General features: G+C 42.2%; 1 protein-coding gene across 2 annotated transcripts in view; it reads right to left on the minus strand.

Annotated features, from left to right (window-relative positions):
- Positions 1–6,000, minus strand: part of plppr5b (phospholipid phosphatase related 5b) — a 126,937-nt gene extending 120,937 nt beyond the window's left edge. The window contains exon 1 of one of the 2 annotated variants that reach the window (XM_085418017.1): positions 5,791–6,000. The gene's annotated coding sequence lies outside the window, so the exon portion shown is untranslated. The remainder of the gene's footprint in view (positions 1–5,790) is intronic. The other variant, XM_085418016.1, reaches the window with a different exon arrangement.

The following is a 6,000-nucleotide window of genomic DNA, read 5'->3' on the forward strand; positions in this document are numbered from 1 at the left end:
GACAGAACTTAAACCAAAACAGCTTTAATGCTGAACGCAAACATAACATAACTGGAACAAAACTCAAAATAAACTAACACCGGTGGATGGGCAAAACACACAGCAAAATAAACGGTAGATCGCGACACCGACATAGAGAAACACAGGGCTTAAGTACACAGAGGGAGCAATCAGGGAATGGGGTAACAGGAGGGAAACACAGCTGGGGCAAATCAGAACTGACGAGACAAAAGGAAGCGTAAACTGAACACACTGAGATAAGACAGAGACCTTCAAAGTAAAACAGGAAACACATAACACAGACTCACATGCAGGCACTACAGAGGGAACAGAGACGTGGGACCAGGGCAGACACAAACACTGACTGAACACGGGGATATAGGAACTAAGGATACACAGAGACGCGAACTAGACAAGGGGATACAGGTGATAGGGGAGACAGAACAACTAAAGAAGACAGGGACATAAACCATAAGACAGAACTCAAAGAAACCAAAGACTAAAAAGTGTAAATAATATAATAAACTCAAATACCCTGGGTCAACGACCCAGGCATCCTAACAATAATTTGTGTGTCTGTGTTTTGTCCTGTGTTGTACACAGATGTGCACTGTAGTCTGGTTTTGGATTTAATTCAATTCAATGTTATTTATACAGCCCCAAATCACAACAACAGTCGCCTCAAGGTGCTTTATATTGTACAGTAGATCCTACAATGATATATACAGAGAAAAACCCAACAATCATATGACCCCCTATGAGCAGCACTTTGGCAACAGTGGGAAGGAAAAACTCCCTTTTAACAGGAAGAAACTTCCAGCAGAACCAGGCTCAGGGAGGGGCGGGGCCATCTGCTGCGATTGGTTGGGGTGAGAGAAGGAAGACAGGATAAAGACATGCTGTGGAAGAGAGACAGAGGTTAATAACAGATATGATTCAATGCAGAGAAGTCTGTTAACACATAGTGAGTGAGAAAGGTCACTGGAAAGGAAAAACTCAATGCATCATGGGAATCCCCCGGCAGCCTACGTCTATTGCAGCATAACTAAGGGAGGATTCAGGGTCACCTGGTCCAGCCCTAACTATATGCTTTAGCAAAAAGGAAAGTTTGAAGCCTAATCTTAAAAGTAGAGATAGTGTCTGTCTCCCATTCTACTTTTAAATACTCTAGGAACAACAAGTAGGCCTGCAGAGCGAGAGCGAAGTGCTCTAATAGGGTGATATGGTACTACAAGGTCATTAAGATAAGATGGGGCCTGATTATTTAGGACCTTGTATGTGAGGAGCAGGATTTTGAATTCTGGATTTAACAGGAAGCCAATGAAGGGAAGCCAAAACAGGAGAAATCTGCTCTCTCTTTCTAGTCCCTGTCAGGACTCTTGCTGCAGCATTTTGGATTAGCTGAAGGCTTTTCAGTGAGTTTTTTGGACATCCTGATAATAATGAATTACAGTCGTCCAGCCTGGAAGTAATAAATGCATGAACTAGTTTTTCAGAGGGGCAAATTTTGGAAGAGAGCCGGAGATTGATAACATGATTTAGACTGCTACACACAGATACTTCCAGACACAAACAGAGAGAAGTCTCTGAGGTCTGCCTGCTCTAGAGATGGCACCAAGTTACAAAACTTCAAGGCTGACTTAAAACTTTAATAGAAATGGGAGTGTTGCCTTCAAAAGGCTGATCTCTATATAAGGAGATGTCAACTGAGGTGCAGAGGAAGACACGTGAGCTCAGACCTAAGGCCACCCTTTCAATCAATCATGTTAACGTTCGGTTGCCTGGGTGCAGCAGTCTTTGTCTCTGAGCCACAGAGGTCCGAGGTGCCATGTAAAACTAATTTCTAACAGTTTGATAATAAATCTATGAATAAATTGATGATAACATTGAGCATATGTGTCTTCTCTCATAAAAAACCAACAGTGGTAGTTCTCTGGGCAAAAATTCAAAATGTCAAAGCAGAAAGACTAGACTGCTTCAAGCTAACAGGAAGGACCATGAAGTCAAAGAACCACTTCATACGACCCAAGTGTACAAAAGAGCATCTATCAGGGCTCTAGAGTGCGACCAAAATTGCGTTGAAAATACGACCTAATTTCTCAGTGGTGCGACTAAAAAAAATCCTAGGTGGCACTGGTGTGACCAGCCGTTAGAGATAACAAAAAGTGTCCGCAACTCGGAAAGCCTCCATGTGGTCAACAACTGACACACATTATGCCCCTATCGTGATCTAAACCAATCAGAGACAGTCAGGGGTGGGACCTCTCTGATTGGCTGTGGTCCAGACATTCCTGTCGATGTCGATGTATGTTTGAAAGTGCAGGCGGATAGAAAGAGGTGAGCACGGGGGGGGGGTTTCAACAATCGATTTTCCGATTAAAATGGATTTTAGCTTGAATGATGTGATATTGATTCATTAAATCCTGAATCGATTTTTAAATATAAATGTATTTTGCCAGAAACGCCAGAAGCTCACAAAACGATTTCAACAGCCACCAAACAGCTAAAACAGTAAATGAGAGCAGGTACACGGATTCCAGACAAAGACGTGAACACACAGCGTGGACCTGACGCGTCAGTGAGATGTCAGCTTTCTCGTACACAGACACGCCGTCGGGGCTGAAGGTCAACGGCTCACGCCAAAATGTACTTCAAGAACAGTTTCTCGAATCTGTTTTCTGCATTATTTGTTTTCTTATTGCGCACCAGTCTGCTGTTCAATACTGAAGAAACGTAAACTTTTTAAAATGATGACAATTTGCAAAACACTCAGCTGTGTCTGTAATCAAACCTCTGTAACTTTGCTTCACTTCAGCAGCATCAGGTAATGTTCATACGTTGATTCATGGTTTTCTTTGTTTTTGTTCTACTGCAGAATATTTTTAAGGTCATCTGCTATAAAAAGCCAGAACAGGAAAATCTGCTTCTTGTTTTTCTGTTTTATTCACAGTTACTTTGACACAAAGACCTCTGCTGTGATGCTCACACCTCTGATGAAGTCTCACAGCGTCAGTACTGATAAATGATCAGAATGATGATATTTCTGACTGTCTGAGTCAAAACTGAATTGAAGTGAATGGATTATAGAAATCAGCGATGATACCCAGCCCTAGTGGCTGACAGAAGAAGATGTAGCTGTGGGTAACGAGAAAAGGTGAAAAGAACGATTGATAACTTTTTTGTTAAGGCCTGATTCATGGCTCTGACACACAGCCATCAACCTCTCAGGTTATGTCTAACACTGGTTCGGAGACAGCATCACATAATGAGCCACATACGATCGACTCCGAGCCAGAGCCCACTGAAAGTAAAAGAAGGAAAGTGTATACATTTGGAAGAGAGCGGCTTGACCAGTTTCCCTGGCTAAGATACAGTAAAGCTGACAACATGATGCACTGCATTTACTGCTGTGGGTGTGGACAGACCGCGGCCGGCAATACTGCATTTGTGACTGGTGCTAATACGTTTTAAACTGAAACGCTGAAAAAGCACAGCGTATCCAGAAAACACATTACATGCTGTGATAAATGCACTGCCCAAGTGTCCCCTCTGCCCACGGCCTTTCAGCAGCAGGCAGCAGCAAACAGGTCGTCAGAGGAGCCGATGTGATGATTAAGTTTAACATTGCTTACAATATTACCAAAGAGTGCCAACGCACTTTAAGCACTTTTTCAGTAACTTATCTTTCTTGTAGAACTGTGCTCCAAATAAATAATAATAGACTGTATTTTTATGGCGCTTTTTGAGACCCTCAAAGCGCTTTACAATGCCACTATTCATTCACTCTCACATTCACACACTGGTGGAGGCAGCTACAGTTGTAGCCACAGCTGCTCTGGGGCAGACTGACAGAAGCGAGGCTGCCATATTGCGCCATCGGCCCATCTGGCCATCACCAGTAGGCAGTAAGTGAAGTGTCTTGCCCAAGGACACAAAGACCAAGACAGACAGAGCTGGGGATCAAACCAGCAACCTTCCAGTTACAAGATGAGCTTCCCAACCCCCTGAGCCACGGTCGCGCCCCAATGAAGAACTTTGTGTTGACAAGATTGTTAGTTAATCATTTACAAATCAATATTGGCTGTATGGACAGCAAATTTCCACCCCAAAAAGTGCACATGTAAAACTGCGGTGTTAAGCGATGTGGTTGAAAAATTTGGGTGCACCTAACTTTTGTGCTGGTGCACCTAAGAAAAAAAGTTAGGCGCACCAATGGCACAAAGGTAGTCTAGAGCCCTGATCTATGAAAGCAAAACCTATCAAATGTTGAAGTAGACTGGCACACTGACCAACTGAGCATAAACATCACAGCCAACCTGAGTGTTGTTGCTGATCATGTCCATCCCTTCAGGTCCCTAACCCTAACACATCTGAATTTAAATAAAAACCACACAATCCAATGCACCTGCATGCTGTATTTCAATTTCAATCACACATAAACATGAAATATATCTAAGTTACATATTTAAAAATCCATATTTAAAGGAAACAGGAAAAAAGGAAATATTGAATGGTTAATTGCTCAAATTATATTTTTTGTATCATGTGTGATGGAGATCAAGAATGGCCTGCATTTGTATAGCGCTTTACTAGTCCCTAAGGACCCCAAAGCGCTTTATACTACATTCAGTCATCCACCCATTCACACACACATTCACACACTGGTGATGGCAAGCTACATTGTAGCCACAGCTGCCCTGGGGCGCACTGACAGAGGCGAGGCTGCCGGACACTGGCGCCACCGGGCCCTCTGACCACCACCAGTAGAATGTAGTGATGGGATTTCCGGCTCTTTTTAGAGAACCGGCTCTTTCAGCTCGGCTCACTAAAAACAGCCGGCTCTTTCGGCTCCCAACCGGCTCTTCAGGTTGTTTTGTTGCTTTAATTAATTAATTATCAACAACAACATAAAATTATGCACAAAAGGAATTAGTAATGTAAAAAAACGTGGTTTTCTTTATGCATGTTTATACATAAATTTTTATGGGGGCCCCTAGAGACGAAACATGTACAAACTCCAAAACACATTTCTAGCATTAACTAAACTTCCAAAACAGAGCTACTAGATCACTTAAATTACACAATCGAATTCATATGTCTATTGTTTTTGTATTAATACACAAACACTCATATATATATATTAAAATAATTTTTAAAAAAAACCCTCATTTACCTGTTACTACCACACACCCAATCCAATTGTTGGTACTTCCTGGCTTGTGTAGCCACTAGGTAAAAGCTCAACACGGCCCCTAGCATCCTGGAGCACTTCCGTTGTGTTTTGGAGTTTGTACGTTTTGGAGTTTGTACGTGCTTTGTCTCTAGGGGCCACTGTAAATATACTCCACATAAAATGTAATAAATAAATTATAAAATACACAAACCAACTATTTACATTTCATACATTTTAACTTTTAACTACTTAAATTTTCAGCTTTTTCCTGTTAAACAAATTTAAAGTGAAACAACACAAAACACTGCAAACCACAACACAATCAAATATAAATTAAAATATGGAAAAAAAAGCGACAAAAAGAAAAGAACGCCCAGATCTTTAATTAAGGCAAAGGTTGGCATTTAGAAATATTAATATCACACTCAACTGACTGCGTTTTATCTTCCCATTGCACTGATGGGTGGACAGTTCTCAGGTGCCTGTGCATGTTGTTTGTGGAGCCGGCTCTATATTATATCCTTTTCTTGTACACTCTGCCTTTGTTTTGTCAATAAGATTGAAATGGCTCCAGACTTTGCTTCTTTTCTTGGTGTCACTCATTTTCTTTACTGTACCTTTCCAATGTGACGGTGTTGTCTCTTGTTGATCCCGGCTCTCTTTCTTTCCCTCTCCCTCCTGCTCTTGTTGTGTGCTACTGCTGTTGCGAGTGTAACTACCGCCCCGCCCCCTCAGCTCAGCGCTGAGCAGAGGGGGGAGGGGCGCAAACGCAAGGCTCTGTTTGCCGTCTCTGCTCAGCGCAAACACAAGGGTGATTTGCAACGTGA

The sequence above is a fragment of the Rhamphochromis longiceps genome, linkage group LG9 (genome assembly GCF_057381845.1).
Source record: "Rhamphochromis longiceps isolate RC_006_pf linkage group LG9, R_longiceps_female_GT1.1, whole genome shotgun sequence".
NCBI lineage: Eukaryota > Metazoa > Chordata > Actinopteri > Cichliformes > Cichlidae > Rhamphochromis > Rhamphochromis longiceps.